The following is a 26,010-nucleotide window of genomic DNA, read 5'->3' on the forward strand; positions in this document are numbered from 1 at the left end:
AAAGCACAGGTTGGCGTCCCTGGGAGTGTGCACCGGCAGGCTCGGTCTCCAGAGGGCCTGACCCTGCCCTCTGGAGCATCCTCACTCAGCGATACTCCCTCTCCCTCTGTCAATACGAACCGAACGCGACTACCTGCCAGCGGTGGTGCTGGATGCTGGAGATCACCACAGTGAGTGAGAGAGAGCAACTGACTTAACTGAAATTTAAACAAATAGAAGTCAATTTCAGACATTTTCTTTTTACCTTTATAACACGTATGTATTTGTAAGCTGAATGGATCTCCCTGGAAATCATGCAGGAGTTACAAACGGAGATTCCTCCTGAAGTATGCAGAGGTGAACGTTGGTGAATTCGCAACGATGTCTCCGAGAATCTAGTGTGAGTCACTGGGAAGCCCCGTCGCAGTCTGAACCGACACGATTTATGCAGCAGTTCAGTTATCTATTCAGTGGGTCTTAAGACGTGCCTCTGTTTTGACTTCTAATCAGAGTGACTGTACAATTGGGAGCTTGTGTACGCGTGGCCCAAATGTTTTCACTTTCCAAAAGTAAATCAGATTTATAAAGTCTGAATTAAGTTCTGATCAAAGCATTAGTGTCGCATCGTGAGGACACGTCGTGCGTGGACACAGCTCTTGCTTAACTATTTTGGCTTTGTACTGAGTATTTGTATAACCTACTTTTTGAATTTATGAACCTTTCATCACCAGCCCCAATAAACAGCATGTCTTGTCCACTAATTTCCAACAAACACCTTTAGTTTTACAAATTAAGTTTATGTTGTCATAGCTTTCGGGGCCTGCCAGCCTCATGGAGATCTGGGCACCAGTGCTGGGGGTTCTCCAAATACTCGGGACTTCAGAGCAGCCAGGAAGGCCCTGGGAGAGGCATTCGAGACTGAGTCCGACTGGATCCGACTGGTCACCTTTTTGAAAACCACTAGGAAAAGGGAAGACTCGCATTCGGTGACTTTTCCCCGGTGCAGGAGCTGGTGCTGGAGGAGGCGCTGTCCGCCCCTCAGCGGGCCCTCCTCTCCCCTCCTCCATCCAGCCTCCGTCCGCGCTTCCACAGTGGCCTGTCGTGCGGCTGGGCTCCCTGGCGTCCCGTCCCCCCAGTGCCCCATTCTGTCCACGCGCCTGCAGGCTGGGTCAGGGCGCCATGTCTCCCTGGCTCTGTCCCCGTGGTGTCTCCTAGACGTCGGCCCTGACATCTTTACATCTCCTTCTCGTCGGTCTGGCCTGCTGTGGCGTCAGTCACCGGGAGGACCAAGTGCACGGTCCTGCAGCCTTCACAGCAAAACTCAAACCCTGATGTGTCCTGCAGGGTCACTCGCGGTGAGGTCCAGCTCCCACTCGGACCAGCCTCCTCCCCAAGACACGCCAGCCGCCCGGAGTCACTAGCTCCCTGTTTCCACTGACCACACACGGCCCCTCCGTGACCTGCTTCCCAGGACTGACGCTCGGGCACCACTGCTCCCACCTGCACACCGGATCCACACTCACCTGTTAGACACACCCTGTGACCACCCCACCCTCAGTGCTGTGACGCTGTCATCCACCCACGCCCACGGGAGCCTCCTCTTCGCGCGTCCCGTTCGTCCTCACAGCCCGGGACCGCACGTGGACGGCGGCCCTGAAGGCTGGCTGAGAGAACACCGTTTCACTGAGCGTTAGTAAGTCACAGCTGTGGTTAAGTCCTCACACTCTCTCCCCCAAATGCCGTGGCTTGGATCCTCACAGCATCGCAGCAGCTATCTGGTGAGAATCTGCAAGTTTGGGCAAACTCTCAGTTACATACGTCAGTCACTTAGAATCTGCACTTCCTGCTACAGAGTGGGAGGTGTAGCAGCTGAAGGAAGGTTGGGGTGAATTTGTGGACATGAGTCGTTCAGGATGAGCCTGATAACCACTAAGGAACAGGCGGGGCTTTGGACCCGTGGATGCTCCAGAGACGGGAGCTCTCCAGGATGCTGCGAGCTCTGCGGAGAGAGAGGGTGCGTTTGGGCCAAGAGTGGGGCGCTGGGGGCTCCTGGGGTGCCCTGCTCACGCTTCCTAAACCTTCCCATCATGAGGGCAGTGCCGGAGATGTGAGGGAGGACCGGGAGGTCTGTTCCCCAGGAGGGCTGCACGCGTGGAGCACGAGGAGGGCTCAGCCAGGCTGTTGTTACTTATGCACGTGTGTCTGTGCATATGAGTGTGTCTGGTGTGCACGTTTGAGTGTGTGTGTTGGCGCATGTGAGTTGTGTGAGTTTGTGTGCACATGTGTGTGTGTGTGGTGTGCACGTGTGTGCGAGTGCATCTGGTGTGCACGTGAGTGTGTGTGTGGTGTGTACATGTGAGTGTGTGTGAATGCATCTGTGTGTGCACATGTGAGTGTGTGCGTGTGTGGACTCTGCAGGGCGCCCTGTCTGCAGTACAAGCTGGGGCCACCCCAGTCTCACTGCATTTGTCCTGGTCTCCGGGTGGAACGGGCCTCGCTGGGCGGTGTGCGTGGCGGTCCAGGACCCATCAGCAGCGTGACCATCTCCCTTAGCCCTTAATCTGAGTCCTCTGGACTCTTGGTGAGTGAGTGAATTTCTACGGGCGCCCAATACGCTCACTGAACGTTCCTTGTCCATCCAACACGTCCCGAGAACAATGTTCCCCTGGGTGGCGGGAGAGATGGGGAGACGGAAGGAGGAAGGGCCAGGGACGGAGGCCCGCGAGGACTCTTCAGCACCTGGCTCTGTGAGGAGCCCACCTTCCCCCGTCAGTGGGTCCAGGGCAGGTGCTGACTTCGTCCCCTCGGGGACGCCCTCCCGCCCCAGCAGGGAGCTGTTTATCAGGTGTGGCTATGTGTCCTCAAGCAGGACAAGTGATGCAAACACATCGTTAACTCACATTTTCAAGTTCCAGGAGGCACGTGAAACACACTCCTGTACAGAGTCACTCGGCCTTTCTCAGAGAGCACTCAAATGTGTGGTAGTCGTTGGGGGACAAATATCAATGTCACTTTATTTTCTGTCAGCGCCTAAAGAATAAGTCACTTGTGGGGGTGGCCACGTCGCAGGTAGTTATTTGCAGCCCTGAAGTGAAATTTTCCTGTCAGATGTACATTTCTTCTTCTCCTTCACCTGTCACTCTATCAGTTTCAGGCCAAAACCTTTCAACGATCAGCTGATGTTTATTGCATCTGTTGAATCACTAGTGCTTTCAGCATCTCCACTGCCACTAACATCTGAGAAAGGGGGAAGAAACGGGAACAGTCAGAAGAGGCAAAAGCAGAAACGGGGTAAGTCTCGGTGGAGACTAGCATGATGCTGACTGCACCACCCTCTCCGGAGGCTGCGTCTGCTCGTGGAAGTGTGGTTCTCTGAAAATGCAAACTGCCTGGGGTTTCAGTCTGCACAGGTGTCACACAGCAAGTGCATGTAAGACTTCACAACCGTCCGTCGTGCTGACTTTCTTGCTGGTAACTTGACCCTCTTAATGAAGCTAAAGCTTTGAAGAAAGGTGGGAATTAGGCTGCACGCACGCACGGACTCCCTGTGGGTGGGGTTGATGGGCGTGCATGCAGGACCACGGGGCAGGCACACCTGCAGGGCTCTGGGCGCCAGAGGGAGAACCTCGGGCTGCGCTCTGCTCGCGGATTGCAGCTCTGCGTGGAAAGCCAACAGGATCGTGCCGATTGGACCACGCAGTGATTGCTTTCAATTTTACAAACAAATCTGTTGTCTTTTATCAAGTGGTTCCTCCGCCAGACTTGAGTCCTCACACTCCGGGGCAGAGCACTGGGGTGTCACCCCCAGCAGCAGGAGCCCTCAGAGCGGCTGCCAGGTCAGCGGCTGGACCCCCAGCCGCCGCGGTCCTTCCCCTCTGCGGCTGAGCCGCCGTGACCTCCCCGCACCGTCCCTCTGGACGCTCTGGGAGGAGGGGACCGGCTCCTGGTGCCTGCGTCTTGCAGCTGAAGCAGATGCTTTCGAAGTGACTCCTCGGCAGCCGTGTCCAGCCAGAATCTGTCTTCACGACCGTGTTCCTACTTTAACCATCGTGTGTGGTAGCAGACCCTGAGGGTTCTCTGCGGAGGAAAGGTCTCCATTCCGGGAGGTTGCACCGCAGACGTATTTTGTTTATCTAAGCTCTTACAGGGAAACGGTTTTATGAAGCTCCTCTCCGCCCTGTCACCAAATAGCCTTCGCTGACGTCAACCTGATTTGTGGACTTAGCTTCGAGGTGGCTGTGCTGAATTGTGTGTCAGCCCTGTGGGACACCCGGAGGGCAAACGCTCGAAATAACCTGTGCGGTCATGCACGCTGCGTGTGATCTCTGTGCTCAGAGTCACGATGTTGCACTAATCACGTTTGTTCACACTGACCCTCCTACCATCTTAGGAGCCCAGCTTCCATATATTACCTGCAATTCCTGCTAAATCAGAGGGCCCATGACATTGCTTGTCATTCCCCATCCGTGACACCGCTGGCGGAAGGAGACAAGGGTCTCGGGACGTTGCAGACCCTCCCCCACCTCCGCCCCTCCGGCCTCACCCAGCGGGGTCCTGGGGGTCGGCGCCTCCTGCGAGCTTCTCCCTGAGGATCCAAGGCCATGAGCCGCCCAGGCTGTCGAGTGACCCTCACTCAGTCCCTGAGCCTCACACGCTGGGCGTTGTCCCCTTCCTGACCACACCCCTTACTCCTCACTTTTGAAATCCTCCCAGTGGCGGCCTCTGGAGTTGGAGGCCAGGCAGCCTCATCCCGCGCCCCCACTTCCCTGCATGTGGCAGCCCTGCCCGTCCCCCTGCTCTGCCACCAGGCTCCTCCATCCCCGCGACTCCTCCAGCTCAGGGCCCAGCTCACCTGAGACTCAGAGATGCCCCGATGTCACCAAGACCCTGGGACCTCATCTCACCCCTCAGTGGTCGCCGGGGGCTCTCTGCCTGGCTGGCACGTCACCTGTCACCCGTCTGCCTAAATCCTGGCCGTTTGGCTCTCTGACCACCTCTTCCTGCTCCAGCCCTGGCTCTGCAGCCTCCCCTCTCCTGCTCCCGGGCGCTTCCCAGCTCCTCCCTCTGCCTCCCCGCCTCCAGCCGCCCCCTGAACAACCGTGCAGGGCCCAGCGTGTGACCCGCCGGCCCCTCCGTGTCCTCCCTGACCCTGCTCTCGTCCTCGCGGCCTCCTGTGCACTGACACGGGTGGGGCAGGGTGACGCTCCGGCTCCTTCTGCTCCAGGAACCACCTGCCTGCCTCTCACGTGAGTTCCTCCCCCGGCAAGTCCAGTCCTCAGTTTGTTTGGCTCTGTGAGCTCAGCCGAGTGCGGCTGGAAGGGAGGACGCAGCCCGGCCGTGTGGGCTCGCCTCTCACCGGGGCCCTCCCTGCATCACTCCTGCCTCTCACGCCACAGACGCCCCGACTCCCCGCAGCAGCAAGAAGACGGAACCGTCCGAGAAGGGCCCGCTTCCTGACGCCCCAGGCCTGGCGCTGCCTCCTTCCGCCTGGAGGTGCGACGGGACCTGCGCGTGGGAAGTCCCGCTCCCCTCCTGCTCGGGAGACCCCAGAAGGTCTCCCACGTGCCCCGCATCCCTCTCCACCCGGCACCCGTCCTCCTGCATGTGTGCTCGCCGGGGCCGGGGGCTCGGCGCCGCCCCCGTCACGTCCCGGCACTCCACAGGCACTCACCCGTGCGCGCTGAGTGAGCGGAGGCGTGAATGCGGCCCCGGAGAGGATCCAGCCATCCACACGGCGCCTGCGCGCATCCACTTATAATGAGTCTCTGCCAAAGATAAGGCCAAAGTCTGACTTGAACTTGACCAGTGAGGCAGACACACCTGGTACTGCTCCAGTCAACAGAACAAGTCCATCAAGCAGGCTTTTGTTCTAGAAAATGGACTAATGAAGAGAAAAAGTCCAGAAAGGTACTTTTATCCCACTGTTAACTGGACTAATTGAAATATTGGTTTTCTGGATGAAAATTTTAAAGTTACTCTTTTATAATCTCTCTTTTCTGCGAAGACACATAGACCTTCTACTAACCTGTCTTGCGCGGACCCACGTCGTTCCTAAGCATTAACGTATTACCCATTTATACAACAGCGAGACAGCATTGCCTGCTAATATCTGTCTGTAGACCACACACCACGTCAGCTGCAGTGACAAGGTTTTACACCACAAGCCACCGCACCCACAGCGCCATCAGGCCTGGAGGTACCTGGGATGGTCGGGGTCGCCTTTGGTCAGCAGCCACACACGCACCTGTTCGAACACAACTACAGCGAACCTATACAAGGTCGAAGTCGCCCGCGGCGTCTCCCCCCTCCCGACGGCAGCCCTGAGCGTGGGCATGAGGGCGAGTGGCTGACGATCAAAATAATAACAAAACATTCGACAGGCTCAGAAACTTGCCAGCGTGTCCCAGTAAACGTCGGGGGACACTAAGCCCGTGCTCGTCGCTTCCTCGTCCCCTTGGGAACGACCCTAGGGCTCCGGCAAGTATTGGCCTTGACATTATAAACGGACCCCCGACTTCACAGACTTGAGGGAAGGGCAGCAGCTGAGCGACAGGGGCCAGTCCGGCCTCCCTCCCTCCCCAGGAACCCAGTCCTAGCTCCACGCACAGGCTGGCTTTCCAATAGCACTGGGGTCTGCAGTCACTTTGAAAACAATTCTGTTCGCAACAAGGACCCAGCGTTCTGTTCCCTCCCCCCGCCACCTCTATTTTGGGACGCGAGCCCTGTCATCACGGAGCAGAGGGACATTCACAGCAGGTATAGCTGACACCTGCAGAGCCGTTGGCCCGGTGGCACTCACTAGGTGTCTGTATCGAGAGGGTGACGGCTCAGGGAGGCGGTGTTTAAACACGTGAGTTCAGAGCCCTGTTTGGGGTCCACTTCCATGTAGACGAGGAACGCCCGCAGCTTAAGTGCAAGGCTCCTGGCAAGATGGCAGGGCCAGTCCCCGACTGCAGGAAGGCAGCCCGGAGCAAGAAAACCCAGAAAGAATGGAAGAAAAGCCGTCTTCTCCAACCTTCCCGCATGTAAGATTTATGCAAGAACCCCATTAGCACTAATGAGAGTTATGCGTGTAAATCTCCCGTGAAACGACGGGAGACGGACCTCATCCATCACGGTGCAGACACGGTTTCCGGGCCGGCTTCTAGCGGGCAGGCTGCGCGGCTGCGATCTGTTCTGCTGCCTTTTCCTACAGTGCCGAAGCAGCAGGCGCCTGAGAGGCCTTGAGAGGAGCAGGGCTCCCGCGAGCAGCAAGGGGGCAAGTCCGCAGATCTGCGAGCGTGCCGAGTAACTCAGGGCGGCGCCTGCCCCGCTCACGACGCACGGGGCCAAATGAAGCGGTAATCCGCGGCACGTGGAGGGAGTCCTCTTTCCCGCAGTTTCACATGTTCTCTGAGGACAGCGGGCAAAGCATTTAAAACACGTTCCTGGCAAGTAACTGCCCCAACTGTCCTGTCCCCTGCACAGGTGGCTGTGTGGAAACTGGACAGATCACCCCTTTCCCAGAGGGGACCCGTGTTTCCTGCTGCAGTGCCTTTGCTCATGCTGGTGTGGGGGACTCTGTCTCCACCAGCCTCTCAAATCCGTGGGATTGTCTGGTCTCCAGGACCCCTCCCTACTCCCTCTGAGTATGACACTGATGTCGATCATTCTGCCCACTCCTTTCCTGGGAATCTGTCCCCGGTCCACTCTGCCGACCTCCCAAGGGACACATGGAACCTGCACCAGGGTGTCACCCCCCCACACACAGGCTCTCCACCAGTATCAGGTGAATGTAAGCCTCCATCAGCAATTTCAAAGGGGACGCACCTACCCATGGGACCAGGCGCCTTCTTAAGGCATCCGAAGGCTGATCAGGAGGAGAATTCTAACTTCTAACTCCGGGCAACCCTCACCGCCCTCCCTCTACCGTTCCACGCACTGACAAGCACCCGAACGTAAACGTGCCTTCAGAATATACAGATGGTGATGCGGCACGTGTGACTCTGTACCCTGCGAGTTCTCATTGCACAGCACGTGCTGGGCCAAGTTCATACAAGCTCCCTCTTTGAAAACAGATAATTTATAGTGTTCTATTGCATGAATACAACATAATTTATTCAGCCGGTCTTTAATGGACGAAGAGTTAAGTTGTTTCCAAAATCCTGCTCTTACAAACAAGCCTATAATGTGTATTTTTTGTGTTTTTTTTTTTTTTTTTCAAGAAGCCGCGGTGAGCCTTAGCGTGCCGCTTCAAGTCAAAGAGGAGAGGGCAGAAATGTTCTTTTTGTTCCGCTCACCGACGTGCTGCGGTCTGGCCACAGCCTGCTCTCCTCGGACGCTTACTATGTGACAGACGCCACTTCATGCTTCCGGTCCTCACCTCAACCCCCCAAGGTAAAGACCATGTGATTATTCCTGGCGCGCAGAGAGGGAAATGGAGGCCCACAGAGACGACGGTTGGTCTGTGGTCGGTCCGTGGTCACCCTGGTCACAGGACCTGCGAGGCTCTGCAGAGGCCACGCTCGCCACGTGCTCGGTCAGATGCGAATACGTCACAAGGCTAATAACTGTATTTCCTCTCCGAAAAGGAAAAAATACATCTGCCTCCAACGGCTGTCCTAGAAGCTTCCACGGAATGTGGCTGCTTGAGGTCTCTCTTCTAGGAGTGAGGACAAAATGATGCACCACTAAATGCCACTGCTCTGGCAGACGCTGCGCAAGGCTGATCTACTGAGTCACGTGACAGGTTTCCATTGTTTGGAAGGAAATTTAAAAGATCAACATGCTACTTTCTTATGATAAAAATTCCACTAACACCACGTAGAAGGAACTGTTGACATCAGCAGATGAAGAGGTTTAATTATCGAAGCTTCAGTGGGAGACGTTACTAGTTATTTCAGCAGAATGTGCGGCTCCAAACGTACCAATGACGGCAGGTCGTTATAAACATAATGGTGCACAGCCTTTTGGCAAATAAACACTTAGACCCAAGGAAAGAATGTAAACTAGTATTAAGGAGGAAATATGAAAATGGTAAACAAAGTCAGCATTCAGCCAAAACCACCCCCACAAAACCTCCCCCCAGCACGACGTCGGGACACACATCTCTCATCAGGCACAGACTTTCAGCTGATACCGTATTTTGCGCCTCCACAGGGAGTTTGCCCGGGTCCCTGCTGTGAGCGCGAGGTTGTCCCGAGCACACTCGGCCACAGGGGCGTGCACTAATGGTCAGAACTCTTGGTACCAGTCACCTCAGGGGTGACTTCAGGGCCCTCACTATTGCGACCCTCCCGCCTCGAAACTTACAAAGCGGTCCTGATGGGGTCGGGGCTGCTGGAGCTGCCCGGGGTTGACCAAACGCCTTCAGCAAAGCAGTGTGCTCTCTCGGCATCTTTGGCTCGTGAAGTTTCGCTAGTTCTGCTCCCAGGGGAACGAGGGGAAAGGGCATTCCAACTCTGAAACGTCGCCCTGAAGCCTTCATGGACCTGGGGGGGTTCAGGTACTGCTGGGACCTTCTGTCTCACGGTCACCCACGAGTGAGGGGCGGCAGGTCACGGTGCAGGTGGCAGTGGGGCCGAACTCACTCACGGCAGCAGGACCCTCCCCTGAGCCAAGAGCCACTCCTCTCCGGCGAGCTCCATCCCCCCAGGGGCCTTCCCAGCATCTGGCACGCTGGGCCCTCCATGTCACCAGGGTCACCAGGGTCCCACACGGCCTCACCTACTTCGCAGCTTTGCTGCAATCAGAACGCCCCCGACTGAGGTGGTGGTTCTCTGCTGGGAGGGAGGAAATGCCATGCTTTGCAGTTTCCTTCACACCCTCGGGGAGAGAGGGGTTAGTAATTTGTATCTCACTTTCCAAGAGAGCAGTGATCCAAGACTTCGAGATGAGTCATGAAAAATGCAAATTTCCACTATTTCTTAAGCTAAATTACAGGAAAAAAATCAAAAGGCTCAAACCCTTTTATTTATTCATTTTTTACTATCCATACTATTTTATAACATCACACTGAATAAACATCACTATCAGGGCAGGTAAACTGAGTTATAATGATGACTTAAGCCACACTGATGACTCACTTATGGAAACAACCGAACGCATTACGTCCTGAGTTGGGGGCGATCTTGACAAAACACAACTCAGAATGGCGGGCTGTTTTCCGGGGGAGGCTGTACCAGCGTGCCAACAGCAGAATAGTATTCGCGGCCCGGCGCCTTTAGGCAAAACCCTGAGGTTTAGGGGCGATCCGGGTGGCTGGCGAATTCTCAGTGTGTCCGTGTGCATAGACGCACAATACTTCACATGCACGCACAGATGATATCCGCGGTGAATGTACGTGGAACAGACACAGGAGGGCCACGTGTGATGTGCGCACGGCCCTGGGGACGTGGCAGAAGCATCCCGAGCTGAAGCGTGCTGCCAGGAGCCGAAACGCCCGCCCAGGTTTGAATTCCGTCCGTGCCACTCACTGCGCAACGCCGGACAACTTATCCACCTTCCCTGCAGACTCGTTTCCTCTGATGCACATTACGGGTAACGATCTGGACAAGACGCAGAGCGCAGGGTGTTCTGGGGACTCGGTGGGGGTGGGGGCGGGGTGGGGGCGGGGTGGGTGTGTCATGGACCCTCGATTTAACGCTTAGCTGCTGTCACCGCCATTTGCGGTTTACATTATTTTCCTGTAATCCATCCCATTCTATTGAGCCCTTTATCCCTGTTTTACAGAACATGGAAGTTAAGACTTTGAGGGGATTTGCCCAAAGGGATATAAGTGGTAATTGGCAGGGCTAGGTCGAAACTAATGGTATTTGTCAGCTGTTTTAAATAAATCCGTTTCAAAGGGTCAAAGAACACAGATTTATGCAGTTGGAGCCGTTTCAGCAGATTCCTCCTGGGCACACGACACACTTTCCTTTAAAATGGTCCCCACTCAGAACACAATTCACAAAGTTTTTCGGGAAACAGACACTGATTTTATTTTGAGTGAGCTCTTCAGCGTGGGGATTGGATGGCAGTGTGAGTTTCTCCTTGGCTCTGGTTCAGGGGAAACTGGATCTCCTTGAGGGCCATCTCAGGGACGCCACAGGTGCTCAGGCCTGGCGTCATGGCAGCTAAGTGGGACACACCGGGACAGAAAGTGCCCCAAAGCGAAGTCCCGTTCTACGGCACTTTTATTCTCCTGCAGAGCAAGCCCCTAAGTCCCTCTTCGCTGGGGATGCTAAGGGAAGCCAGGGGCTGCGGACAGGAAATACGGCTCACGGGGGCCGGGGGGCTCACGGGGGGGGAAGAGCCGCAGGACGGGGCTGCGTTCAGCCCTGCGTGTGCAGCCTTGGCCGACGGTGCTGCACGCCCATCCACTGCCTCCTTCTGGCTTCGAGTTGTCATCCAAAGGGTGGAACCAGCAGAGGAGCAGTCCCGGGATCTCTAGTTCAGATGCCTGCAGAGCAGCAGCCGAGGCAGGGTCTGGACAGTCGACCACAGTCACGGGGGCCACGGGGGGGCAGCCAGGTGGTGGGCAGATGGTGAGAGCATTGGCAACCGATCCCTGGGACAGAGAGCCCGGGCTGGACCAGGCCACACGCTCCATCAGGAAGGGTTGCGGGCGGCACCGCCTGACAGTCTCTCCTGGACCTCAGGAGTCACGCTTGTTTTGGGAACATGAACTCCAAGCTGGGAGGAGTGAGTCCCTTGTCCTAGCGAGCAGCCGCACCTGCCGAGTGGCTGGCGTCCGTTTCTGTGCCTTGAGTTTGTCTCTGGGTTTCGTATTCTTCCCTGTGTTACTATGCGAAGCTGTTCCCAGCTATGTTCATTTAATGTACTACCCTGGGGTCACTTCCTCTCAAAGACACCTCTGCCCTCTCTAATCAGAGTTACCATCTCTTCTTTCTCTTCCTAAATCATTTTCCCAAGACCTCTGCTGATACTGGGAGAAGTGAATGAGCCGCTTACCGGGGCCAGGAAGCTGGCTCAGCTCTGGAACACCGAGAGGAGCCGCGCGTGTGCTCTGCGCTGAAGAGAGGACCTTACGGGCCTATTTCCCCGTGGTCCTTACCACACCTTGGGGACCCTTTAGGGACAGTGACCCCGTGCCTCACTCATTTTATACCTCCTGGTCTAGAAGAGTTCATGGCACAAAACAGATACTCAACAGTGTTGAACGAAAGGGAAGAGGATGGAAAAACTGATCCGTACACATTTATTCCTTGGTGCTGATGACAGAAAGGGGCAGTTGTGGACAAAGCCTCTCCTGTGGGCACTTCGTTGCCATGTCTCTTCTGCTAACTTCTGCGTAGTTTTATGTGGCTTAGAAATAGACTTGGATTAAGGACGGAAATTTGAAGGCTCCTTGGAATTAGTGACTTGTGTCAAATGTAGATCTCTAGACAAAGTTCCTTTCTGTCCCATTGAAGGCCACCTCTGTCTTATTAATTGCGTCATCCTAGCATCTCAGTGTAGCTTGTCACAGCACAGACAGCATCTCAAGTTGTCTCACCCTCCCTTTACTGCGCCGCGAAGCGGGAAGAATAATCACGCAGACCCACGGCGCTGGGAGGAATTTAGCTCTTGCCCGGTGCTGGCATGTTTGGCGGGGTTCAATCATCAGTAAGTTCTGTTATTTCAGAAATGACGCTGGAGGCTGATCAATCACACATTCAAACTTGCCGTGTGTCTCCACGTCATTAATACTGACTGTGGTCTTGGAGGATGCCCCACGATACCTAAGGTTTTCTGTCCTCTAGCCTCTCGTGATGAATAAAGAACTTCTGACTGCCAGACAAGCTGACCTTGGGTGACACTGGTGGTCTTCTACTAAGGAACTTCTGATTTCAGAATTCTTAGTTTTAAGAAATTCAACAGAAACTGTATCTTCATCCTCAGTGCAGATTTTTGTGAAACTGTATATTTAACATTCCTATATAATTGCTTATTTTTCACCAAACCAGGATCAGAAAAGGTAAAATAAAATCTGAATTTTTTCACACTGAATAAAATTATTTAAAGTAATGGTACATGCTCATATTGGACAGGGAAACTCACTACAATAAAGTATGGAAATCTCTCTTTTTGTTTGATTAAGAACCTTAGCCATGCAATTATAGATTCAATACAATCCCCATCAAAACCTCACGGCCGTTTTTTGCAGAAATAGAAAGATCCATCCTAAAATTTATATGGAATCTCCAGGAACCCCCTCCAACAGACAAAACAACCTTGAAAAAGAAAAACAAGTTTGAAAGTTTCATAAATCCTGATTTCAAAACTCACTACAAAGCTACAGGAATCAAAACAGCACAGCACTGGCATAAAGGCAGAAATGCAGACCAAGTGGAATAGAAGACAGCCTCTGAATAAACCCTTGCATATATGGTCAAATCATTTTTGACAAGGGCACCATGACCATTCAACAGAGAAATGGTAGCCTTTTCACAAATGGTGCTGGGAAAACTGTATCTACATGCAAAAGAATGAAGTTGGAACCTTAACTTATACCATATACAAAAAGTAACACAAAATGGACCAAAACTCAGAACTAAACATAAGAGACAAAACTATACAACTCTTACAAGAAAATACATAGAAAAATCTTTGTGATACTCGATTTGGCAACAATTTCTTGGATATGATACCCACAACACAGGCAACAAAAGGAAAATAGATAAACTAGACTATGTCAAAATTAAGAACTTTTGTGCATCAGACACTACAACCAAATGAAAAGATAAACCACAGAGTAGGAGAAAATACTTGCAGACCACTGATCTAATAAGGGCTTAATATCCAGGATATACGAACAACTCCTACAGCCCAACAATGCCAATAAGACAACTGGGTTAAGGCAATGGGCTTGAACAGACGTTTATCCAAAGAAGACACACAAATGGCCAATAAGTACCTGAAAAGCCACTCAACATCACTAATCGTTAGAGAAATACAAGCCAAAACCACAATATGATCCCACTTCACTCTCATTTGGACGGCTGTTACTGAACATAAACGAGTGTTGGTGAGGACGAGGAGAAACTGCAACCCTTGTGCAGTGTTGGTGGAAATGTAAGGCGGTGCAGCCATGACTGACAACAGCATGGAGGTTCCTTGAAAAACTAGAAGTAACACAGGATCACACAATTCCACATCTGGGTATATTCAGTAGAACTCAATGTGGGGATTCAAAAACATATTTGCACACCCATGTTCATCGTGGTGTTCACAGCACAGCATTCACAACAGCCCAGAGGTGGCCATTTATGGAAAGCTGATAAAGAAAATGGTGTCTAGACATATCATGGAATGTTATTTGATCTCAAAAAGGAAGGAAATTCCAGCACCTGCCACAACATAGATGAGCCCTGATGACATTACGCTCGTGCAATAAGCCGGTCAATAAAGGACAAATACTGTATGAGTCCACTCATGTGAGATGCCTGGAGCAGTCAAATTCATAGAGACAGAAAGTGGGATCATGGTTGCCTGAAGCTGGGGCAGGGGCGGGGGGACGTGGAGAGTGACTGCTTAATGGTACACAGCTGTAATTCTGGAAGATGAAGGCAGTTCTGGAGATGGGTGGTGAGGCCGGCCGCACGGCTATGTAAGTGTACTTGATGTTACAGAACTGTAAGCTTAAAAATGGTGAAGGTGGTAAATTTTATGTTGCATATATTTTAGCAGAATTTTTGAAATTCTTGGAAAATAAAATCAGCTATAACCTGAGGTTTGCAAGGAGCGTGGCTCTGGAGGTCCCGGAGGGAGGCTTACCCAAGTAATTGACAGCAACCTGGGAGGACCTTGGGCTATGCAAATGAGCCCTGATGAAAAATGCGCTTAATTTCCTTAAAGACAGAGTCCCTAAATAGACCAGTAGTAGAAATAGATGTCTGACTTTAAAGGAGTTAGTACAAACGAAGCAGGTCTGTACAATTGCCAAAGATTAATGTGGCCATGAGCTTATTCTGGGGGTCATGCAGTTGGATAAAAGAAGACTACTTGAGCCTGTGTTTATTAACAGATGATAAATTCTGACTTTACACTGTTTGTTTATTAAAATTAAGGGAAGTTGTCCTCTTTATCAAATACAAAACCCTCCATTCACAAACCTGTCTTTATGCTTTTGCAAATACATGCTAAGGAAATATGGAAACCGTGTGTCTGCACCGAGAGCTTACAGTGTGACACAGACCTTACCTTTAAGTCGCTCCTTGGACAGCCATCCGTCTGGGGACTACCCAGAACCTCTCTTGACCCGACGCCGTTGACAATTTCAGAGACACAAACACTTGACTGGATTTGATGACTACATTTTTTTCCCTCTTCCAAGAGATGCAGTCGCTCTAGAGAAGAATAAAAGGGAAAGAAGCAAGGTTGGCTTCCATACTGTGCAGGTCCCACCCACCTGAAGGGTCTGGCCACCAGGGAGGTGCGCCCTTGAGGAGAGAAGGGTAGTGACACCCCGGCTGGGGGCGTGGACTCTCGGAGACACTCCAGGGAGGGACATGGAGACAATACCACAGCTGACTGATTTCTGACCGATGACTTCTGATCAGTGACTGATCGACGACCCCTCATACAAAACTCTCTTTAGAAAACTAAACGGCTGCTTGTGATACAAGATTACACAAAACTGTAAATACATTCTCACAAAACGAAGTGTAAGCACTGTTTTGATCACATCTGAAAAATACTGACAGCATGAACTACTTAGAAGGTAATTAGGGAGGCATGTATAGTGCGTCCACGCATCTGTAGGTAGGTTTTATCGTCATCGACTGTCACGTGTGTTTTCAGTCTGTCCTTCTCCATCAAAGGACAGTGACTAAGCTATAGTCCTTTCCATACGAAAGGTTTTACAAGGACATGCTATTTGCCAATTTAAAAAAAAGAACAAAATACAAAACAGAAACAGACTCATAGACATAGAATACAACTTGTGGTTGCCAAGGGGGCGGGGGGTGGGAAAGGACAGACTGGGATTTCAAAATTTGTAGGTACTGACAGGCATATGTAGAATAGATAAACGAGATTGCATTGTGCAGCACAGGGAAATATATACAAGATCTTGTGGTGGCTCACAGCGAAAAAAAATGAGACAATGAATATATGTATGTTCACATATAACTGAAAAACTGTGCTCTACACTGGAATTAGACACAACATTGTAAAACGACTATAACTCCATAAAAAATGTAAAAAAAAGGAAAACAAAACACAATCTCTTAAATAATAATCAAAAACTTTTATTTGTTGTAACTACCGAGCAACAACCAAATGTAGTGCTTAAAATGGTCTTTATGCCTGATCTTCTGTGACGCTGAATATGTTCTGAGACATTATATTCCTGAATTGGCTAAGAATGCTTGGACGGTATTCAATACAGTGGTTTTATGAAAATGCATCTTAATTCTCATATGAAGAACATCAAATAGAAAAATTTAAATAAATCTTATAAACAAACCCACGCAAAGCAAAACAATTAAGTGACTGAAAAATACACGAATAGGATCAGATCTTAATGATCAAAGCCCCTCCATCCGAGGTACTGCCAACACTTTGCTAAAAAATCATGTTAATGAAATGTTGCAATATTCATTTACACAATATTTTGCTCTTCTGTCATCCTAGGAATCCACCTCTGTCACTTGAGGCATTCCACAAAGTTCCATGGACTCATCGCATGGTTCGCCTTCGTTCTGGGGAGTCCTCCAGGGCCCTGGCCAGTGGGGAGGAGCACGACCCTGGGGCTCGCCCCGAGGGGTGGGCTGTGGTGCGGCCACGACAGACACGGCTGCAAACAGGCAGGAGGGTGACAGGCTCCCATTCGGGTGAGAAGGGGCTGGAAAATAGAGGTTTGTGGACAGGAAGCTGCTCCTCCAAATACCGCCATGTCTGCCCTCCCATGCGCTGTGACAGGGGGCGGACCCTGTCCCACCTCCCTCAGCACGGGGGCGGGCACGCCCACCAGCGCGAGAGCTCTGCCCCCTCTCGGAAGACAGGACGTTAGGGAGACTGTCAGCAAGAGACACGCCTCTTCTGCGAGAGGAATTTTCACCCTGGAGTCATTTATCAGACGTGGATTAAAACTCACTGTCACACGGATTGCAGACCACGTGCCCTTGAAGGGTATCTGATGTTCCTTACTAAATGTATATATATTCTGATTTAAGATAACTGAGATGTAAAAAAGAAGTTTCTTCTTTAAGGCAGAATTTAAAAAAAATAAAATGAAAGAAACTGAGCAGATTGTTCTTTTCACCAAGCACCTCTCACTCTGCAGGAGCTCACAGAACCATCTCCGGCGGGTGAGCCCCGCCAGTGACATGATCTTGCCCCAGTTGTTTGAGTACCGGACAGAGGATTACGTGCCTGTTGCTCTGGTTACTTACAGTTTTCTGCCACATACACTGCTTGTGATGACTGATAATGGAATTCCCAGGATGAGCTCTTAAACGGAGTGTTTAGCGGGTAGCTTAGTTGCAAAGCACAAATCACACGAATCACATTGGCAGAGCAGGAGCCACACCCACATGCCGTCCTCACCTACAGCTTTGCTGGCACCCTCTCACCCACCGTCACTCAGGGAACCCACAGGGCTTGCTGTGTGACATCTGTCACTCTGTGAAGTCATGTTACACGTGTTTCTTTGCTTTAAGCTGTTCCTTTTGAGGTAAGTGTGATGCACATGCAGCTGGAAGGAATAAGAGACCTTCCGTGCCCTTGAACCAGAACCTCCAGTACCAACGTCTCCCCAGACTCCAAGACATCGATCATCACAACCAGGATATTGACACCGACTCACGACTCACCCCACTGACCTTGCTCAGACCGCCCGGGTTTGCTTGTCCTCATGTGCTTGCGTGTGTTTACCTGCAGGCGATTTCATTGCTGGGTGTGTCCACACGTGCCCCGCCAGAGCCAAGACGCAGAACGCCCATCACCACGAGGGCCACGTTGCCCATGTGTAACCACGTCCACTTGCTCCCTGCAGCCACCAATCTGTCCTCTGTTTCTATAATGTTGTCATTTCGAGAATGTTCTACAGCACAGAGAACAGCCTGCTGGTTTCCAGAGGTGGGGTGGGGATGGAGGAGGGTTAGCCAGATGGGTGAGGGGGTCAAAAACTCCAAACTTCAGCTGTAAGATATGTAAGTCGTGGGCATGTCATAATCAACATGGTGGCCGTAATTTCTAACGCCGTATTGTATACCTGAAAGTTGCTAGGTGAGTAGACCTTAAGAGCTCATCACACACGCAGAAATTTGTAACTCTGGTGATGATGTTCATTCGACTGACTGCGGTGATCATTTTGCAGCACACAGGTACACAAGCATTGTAATATCACACCTGAAGCTTGTGTAGCATTGTACGACATCTCAGTAACAATAAGAACGGCTTCTAAATGCAACCATGCAGTCTGCAACCTTGCGCGGGTTGGCTTTTCTCACTCAGACTAATTCTTTGAAGGGCCAACCAGGTTGTCATGTGTGTCAACACTCGGTGCGTTTATTGCTGAGGGTTTCCGCGATGTGATGGACCACACTTTTTGACCGTTCATCTGCTGAAGGGTATCGGTGCTGTTTGCAGTTTGGAGCTGTTACGAACAAAGCTGCTATAAACATTCGTTGTCACCATCTTCACTTTTGCCGTTCTGATAGGTACGTGGTGGTGCCTCATTGTGGTTTGAACCAACCTTCCCCTGACGGCCAACGACGCCAGCATCTGTCCATGTGCTGTTTGCAGTCCGTGCATCCTCTGTGGTCAATGTCTGTTCACGTGCTATTTGCTGTCTGTGCATCCTCTGCAGTCAACATCTGTCTTTTGCCCCTTTTCTAACTGGGTTTTTTCTTTACTGTTCAACTCTGAGAGCTCAGGTACATTTTAGACACTGGCCTTCTGCTGAAAATGTGGTTTGCAGGCATTTTTCCCATTTAGTGGCTCGTCTTTTATTGCCTGAGGGTATATTAGCAGCACAGGTTTTAATTTTTCTGAAGTCTAGTTTATCAAACTTTCCTTTATGGGTCATAAATTTGTTTCTGCATTTATCTTCTGTCTTCCTCCACTGAAAAATGACACTCCTTTAGGGCAGAGACTTCGCTACGTAACCTACTTCTGAGTCCCGAAGTCTAGGACGGTGCCCGGGACCCAGCAGGTGCTCAACAAACATGTGTGAAATGAATAAATACATAAATAAAAGCTGATTGTGTAAAATTATTTTAAATAAGCCTTCTTTCTAGCACTTGGGAATGAGAACAGTAAATAACGGCATATCCATGTTCCGCGTGTGCTCTGCATGCGGCACATCCGTGTTCCGCGACTCCCGGGGATGGGGCAGGTCAGGTGTCCTGCTGCTGCTTGTGAGATGAGCTGCAGACGGTCTGAGGCACGTGGTCAGTGGGGCCCCAGTGTGCTTTCAGGGCTGCTGCTCTGTATTCCCGTTACATTTAAGGTGACCGAGGAGGAACAGGTGGTGCCGACTCCTCCAGACGTAATAGAGCTGTGGAACTTACAGCCTGCAAGTGGGACATGAACTGAAACCACCATCAGCTTGATCACAGGCTGCACAAGCTCACAGACGCCGGCCACGTCCGGAGGCGAGAGCCACCTCATCTCGCTGACATCGCCCCTGCTCTCCCCGGAAGATCTGTGCCATCGCTGAGTATGGGCTTGGACCCCGTGCTCTGCAACAGGGGCTCCCGGTGTAGGGGCGGGGACAGCATGTGCCCCGGGCCCGGCTCCTCACTGTCGGGAGGACACCCAGAGGGGACAACACCGCCCTGGGAGTGGTCGCTGTGTTATTCTCAGGGGTCTCTTTGTAACACGCCTGGTGTCTTGTCCTGAGAGGCCCCCCCGGCTTCCTTCCCATTAGTGTGTGAAGGCCTAGAACCTTCTGGCGCCTCCGGCAGCACTCCGTGCTGGGGGGCTCTGGCCTCTGCTCCGCGTGGACAGTGAGTACGGGGGGGCCTCCCACAGGGAGAGAAAGAAACCGGGGTCTGCGGCTCCCCGGGCACTCGCCGGGCGGATGGCGTTTCTCCTGAAAAGCCTCCTTCTCGAAATTCTTGATAACGTGTTAGGCTCTTCTTTTCAGAACCGTTGCAGTTGGAAAGAAAGAAAGGAAGAAAACAGCCGAAGCACAGAGCAGACGACCCTGTCTTTAGGGGAATATTGTTGGGCTGACAGTTCTCACCAGAAACAGGCACATTTTCCAGAAAGTTTTGGGGCTGCAGCCCCTTCGGGGTGGGGCTTTCTCTCGACTGCCCCCAGAACTCACCGCAGGAGCTGTTCTGGAGAATTCCTCCCGGGCCCCCTGACTTTGCTGTGCGTCTTTAGGGCGGGGACCAGGGCTGCAGAGCTCTGCACCCCAGAGCAGAGCCACGGAGACGCGGGGCACGTGCCGAGCAGAACCTCCTAGATGTTACAACTAAGCACCGGAGAGCCAAACTAGCAGACACATCTCTGCCCAGCACCTCCCGGCCCACTGCCAGAGCCGGGCACAGGGCTGGCACGTGGCGGCGAGGACAGGGCCGCCGGGGGTCGCGCCCGAGCCGGGCTTCAGTTTGGGGCTGATGAGTTCTCAGGAACCCACACCACTTCTTCAGTTTAACACAGTATATAGTAAAGAAGTGATTTTAAGTGAAAACTCAGTTTTAGATTGGCGCCTTATAAGTGCTTGTATTATAAGACTCATTTAACTTTATCAATACGCATGACATAAGAAGACTGATTCTGACTTTCCACATTTAACAGGAGTGCATATTGTTTAGTTTTTAGATTAGTTATGCAGTGAATAAAAAGCACTGTTTGTCCCCAGTTTAAGAATGATTGATTCCTTCATGTTTGGTTTTGAGACTGATTACATATTGAGAAAGACTGAAATTTAGCAATACATCTTGTCATGAAAAATAAAGATAAACGATCTTCTGTTTGAAACGGCTGCATTTCGGGCTGAAGTGCAAAGACTCTTTGCTTCGTCCCTCCCCCTCCATCCTTTCTTTTGCTCTTTTTAAAATGTGTTTCCAAATGATGAGGTGCGAGAGACTACGCCAGCCTGATGCTCCTAAGTCCTTCGTGTGTAACGTTACAAACAGGTGTCTTTAGTCTCCTTATACGTGTGACGGAGGTAAAAACCTACTTTGGTATAATTTTCCCTCCATGTTGTTTTTCTTTTAACATTTTATTATTTAAAAAATATTTATTTGCTTTTGTATTATTTAATTATTTTATTTTGTCACGTAGGGGGAGGTAATGAGGTTTGTTTCTCTTTAGAGGAGGGACGGGTTGGAACCAGGACCTCGTGCCTGCTAAGCATGGCTCTACCACTGGAGCCATACCCTCCCCCCTCCTTTCAACATTTTTAAAAGAATATCAGACAGACTGTGAGGGCAACACGAGAACTCTGGCCCTGCTCATGTGGCCTACGGAGCCGGCCCAGACCGTGTTGAGGCCAGTCTGCTCTTTGCTAATTTGTATTTTATTATCAGTGTTCCTTGCACTTCTTGTTTTTACTAACGGCTCACTGTGGACCTATGGCTTAAACAGTACATGGCTGCACATTAAAGGAGCGTCAGCCAGGCAGCCTGGCCCCTCCAGCCCCGTGGCTGCGGGAAGAAGGTGGCAGGCGGCTCTGAACACCCCCAGGGACCCCCAGGGATCCCCGAACCTCCAGCAAAGCAGAGCCCATTTGAAGCCCCACAGAACACTTCTGTTGGCAACCTAGAGTATCTTTATTTGACCGGTTTTAAATATAGACATTGAAACAGCTGTGGCTGTGTTCAGGGCTTTGCTAATACGGACCCCCTGCGACAACCTTGAAAACCCCTGGGAATCCGTCAGCTATTGTGGGAACACGCTGTTATCAAGGGTTGAGCGTTTGTCAGTCCCCAAATGTGCTGTCGGCAGAGGGGAGCGGGGAGGAGGGAGGTGGGAGCTCGCCCACGCTCCCGTCCAGGGAGGGCCGGGAAAATGCCTTCTGTTCACATCTGGGCTCCGAGAAGCACTTCCCTGATTCCAGAACCTGAGAGCCTCCAGCCTCCGACCGCAGACTCCAGACCATTTGCGGGCTGGCGGGCTGCAGGTACCAGCCCTCTCGGTGACGAACAGGAAGCAGAGACTAGACTTAAAAAAACGTAATATGTGCTCTCACCAAAGTTACACAGACACACAGTTGAAGGGTCAGGTATGTGGCTTGTTGGGAAAACTGTTCCCCAAATACCGCCCCCATCCTATTTCTAGTTCCCCGGAGGGAAAGGATTTTACCCTCTTTAGCTGTGTCTTCTGACATTTACCTCAACAAACGGCCCGGCCTCCCCTAGTGCACGCTTCCCGCAGAGACACCGCGGCGTCACCCGCGCACCGGGGAGGACCTCTCGACGCTCTCTGACAGCGCACACCGTGCCCTGCGGCCTCGCACGCTCCCTGCCCCCCGTGCAGGCGCGTGGGACTTTGTGTTAGATGAGCGTTTCCTTGTCGTAACTATGACAGCGCTGTGGACGGGGGGACCGCCGTCTTGCCCTCCTCCCCGCAGCCGGCGGCCGGGCTGAGGCCCCTGTATGCTGGCCTGTGTGCTTCCCATGAACTTAGCCCCAAACTCTCCCAACCAAGAAGTCTCCTCTTACAGCAGCAGACACACTGGGTGTCAGCCTGGGCTCCGGACGAGGTCTCCGCAGAGCGCCAGTCCGTGTGCCCCCGTCCCATCCGGGCCACGCCGGGTCCCCTGAAGGTGTCAGCCGGCTCCTTGTCCACCGCCCTGGCTGAGTGGTCCTCCGTCTCCTGCTGATGCACCGTGCCTTCCTCTCCTTGGATGGAGGCATCATCCATGGCTTCCTAGAGACAGCGTCTCGGGGGCTCTATTTCCATGATACTCGTCTGAGTGAAAAAGTCTAGCTGGGAGTCACTGCCCCTCAGAGGTCGGGAGGTTTTACTCCACTGTCTCCTGCCTCCTGAGGATTCTTTGTCGAGCCCTCACCCCCAGGCGCGCAGGCCCGGGAAGACAGGGCTCTCCCAGCGCGTCTGGATGTCCCCCACGGGCGGGCGGGGGGTCTGCTTCCAGGGTGGCGCTGGGCGCCCGCATGGCTTCCGGAACCCTCTCTTCTCCTCCTTCCCCGGGTCTCTTCCTCCGCTTGCCCTTCCTGGGACCCCCGTTCCCCGCGGCGGCCTCTGGGCCTCTCTCGTCCAGTTTCCACCTCTCCGTCCTTTTGTCCTGATCTGCTTTGCTCTGCTGTACCTTCTCGCCCTCCTAGGGACACGTTTTAAAGTTTAAATCCCAACACCCACCCTTTACCGTTCAAAGTGCGCTCTTGTTATCGGAATCCTCTTCTCTCCCTTCTGCTTAAAACAGCACTTGTTCTTGTCTGGTGAACGCGGCAGCGGCCCCGTCACCTGGGGACGTTCGTGGCAGGTTCTTTTTCCTTCTGGTACAGCTCCTGTTCCTTCCAATTCGAGTTTATCCCTTTTCCATTTTGTTTGTTTGCTTGTGTTGGTCTCTTTCACACTAGAGGACTTTCTCAGACCTCTGGGGATGCTCGGCAGTCGCTCAGACTCCCGGGGGCGGCATCAGGAAGTCCCTCGGAAGCCCCGCTCCCCGCGGCGGCGCGTCCAGCCCTCGGGCTGCCGTGCTGGGCGCTGGCTGAGCTCCTCCCGGGGCAGCGGCCGGGCGAGGCGGGTGAGAAGTGGCCTCTGCAGCCAGACAGGGTGGGCTTGGATTCCAACCTTTACACTCGTTGCCTGGGTGTTCCGGCAAGTTACTGAGTCTTTTCTCTGCATCAGTTTCCTCATTTGTAAAGTGGTTACGCTGGTGAGTTTACAAAGGTGTTTTGCAAGTGCGATGCCATTGTGCCTGATACGCAGAGAGAAGTGTTTCCAGAGTAAGTCAGCTGATGAACCCTCACGGGGAAAACACTGCTCTGTCACCTGGAGGGGCACCCGGGAGGCGGGTAGGGGAGCACCCTGGGCCTCAACACCCGGGCCTGCTTCTCCTCACCCCTGCTGTCCGCACCTGCTCCGCCCAGTCTGTCCGCCCCCAAGAGACCCTCTGCTTTCCCCCCCAAGAGTAAACCTGGAGTTTTTGGCTGAAAAGAAGGGAGATCTGGGGTCTAAGTGGCTTTTAACCTTTCAGCCAATTCTGCAGTTTTCAGTCCAGGTCACCTCCCCTCCCGGCGGCCTGACCCTGCCCATCCCGGGACCGTGAGGGCGCCGAGCATGAATCTCGGCGTCCGGTTCCCTCCGTCCGTCCGCCTCCCTGGGCTGCGCCGTGTCACTTGGTCACCTCTGCCTCTGGCTCTCAGATGGCGTTGCCCACGTCCCCTCTCCGTCCTTTTTCTTTTTCTAAATAAATGTTACTCTCCTGTCATTTCCGTGGGTTTCGGGAGGGAGCAGAAGCTAATGTGCTTGAATTTGCCGTTTTTAACTGAACACCTATCACCCTCTCTGTACAGAAGAACCGCACTCTGAGAGGACAGAGGCAACACGGGAGGTGCTCTCGTTCTTTCCTCCTAAAAATGTCAAGAACCCCGTCTTTATTTTGACTTGACTCTGAGTAAGATCTGTGTATCAGATACTGGCCCTTAGGCCTGAACCCAATTAGTGAGATGAGTTTTCTCGTTTTTGCCTCAGTCATCTGTTTCCGGGACGGTGAGTCCGCGTTAATTTCCACTCTGTTGCTTCTTTTCCTTCGCCTCGTACCAGTGTCTTCCATTCTCAGCTTCCTCCCTTCTAGCGCCCTCTTCCTACGGTCGGTTCGCTGGTTTCCCACACCATCTGCCTTCGGTGTGGGACCTCTCCTTCCCCTCCTGCCCCCGCCCGGGGCTGTTCTTACAGGATCCAACATGAGCTTCCTCAGGGGGGAGCTGGGGCTTGGATCTGTAGCTTTGGAAAGTAATGCAACAAAAACAGCTCGGCAACAGTTAAGCAGCTGCGAGGTGCAGAGCTGGGAGCTGCAGAGCTGGGAGGCGCAGCGCGAGCCTGTCTCCTCTCTCCTGTGGTTCCCTGGACTTTGGTGCCCAAACCGTCTCTGTCCTGACCTGACACATTGTAACTGCTTTTCTGACTCCCGAGAGGAAGCTCCAAGCCACGGTCCTGTGTTCCCTGCCTCTGCTTCCTAAAGAAAGGTCTTGGGAGATTTTTTTTTTCCTATTTCCATAATATTTGTCTGAGTAAAGCATCCAGCTGGGAAGAATTCTCCCGCAGCACTCCGCTGTCTTCTATCCCTTGATTCTTTGGAGAACTTCCCCCAGACGCCCCCGCTGTCTGCAGGGCTTCAGCAGGCGTTTAGAAGTGACACCCGAGTGTCCCCGACTCTGCTCAGTGCCGGCTTCAGAGAAAGCACAGAATGACGTCAGTCTTGAGCTCGCCGGTATTTAACTTCCAGGCGTGCTGTCCTTGCGCCTGGTCGCCTCCTGGGGACCCCCCACACCCCAGCCTGGATGGAGAAGCGCATCCTGTGGGAAGTGACAATTGCTCCCACTTCTGCATTTCTGGGAGCCCGTCAGGGAGAAGCAAAGTGCGGCAAAAGGCTGGGACTGGAAGGAGTCTGAGGCTTGTGCTTGGAGTCAGACAGAGAAGGGCTGCCTTCTGCCAGTGCTGGGGACCCCACGCAGGTGAGGGTGCCCCCGGAGCCCGGCGTCTTGGTCCCCTGGGGGTCTGATGAAGGTCAGTGACAGCAGAGGACACGTCCCCGGCACAGTGAGCACCTCAGGGGCACTGATCCGGCAAGCATGAATTCTGAATAGGAATTTGGGACAGGGATGGCACAGGCTTGCAGAATAACGTATCAGAAACGAATTTTTTTTTTCCCAGAAATTTGAATTCGGGTGTGTGAGGAAAAGAAAGCATTCTGATTTTAGCATAGGGACCAGGAGACAAGGGCCTTTTTCTCCGGCAGCTCACTGAGCTGAACTCTCCAGACCACCGTCTCCCCACCATGAATTGAGGGTTTGAGCAAAGCCCGAAGTGTTTCCCAGTTTATGAGGAAACCTGAGGCCTGTTTGAGGAGCCGAGTGGGGGCCTCCCCCAGGGCTCTCTGAGGCCGTCTGTGTAAGATCTGGGCTCCGATGCCGCTGCTGA

At 52.6% G+C, this 26,010-nt stretch overlaps 1 protein-coding gene across 1 annotated transcript in view; it reads right to left on the reverse strand.

The window, feature by feature from the left end:
- The window catches only part of MYT1L (myelin transcription factor 1 like), a 171,673-nt gene extending 156,392 nt beyond the window's left edge, over positions 1 to 15,281 (reverse strand). Inside the window, exon 1 of the mRNA XM_074341602.1 lies at positions 15,145 to 15,281. The gene's annotated coding sequence lies outside the window, so the exon portion shown is untranslated. The remainder of the gene's footprint in view (positions 1 to 15,144) is intronic.
- Positions 15,282 to 26,010: the final 10,729 nt, after the last annotated feature.

This window comes from Camelus bactrianus, chromosome 15, assembly GCF_048773025.1.
Source record: "Camelus bactrianus isolate YW-2024 breed Bactrian camel chromosome 15, ASM4877302v1, whole genome shotgun sequence".
Taxonomy (NCBI): Eukaryota; Metazoa; Chordata; class Mammalia; order Artiodactyla; family Camelidae; genus Camelus; species Camelus bactrianus.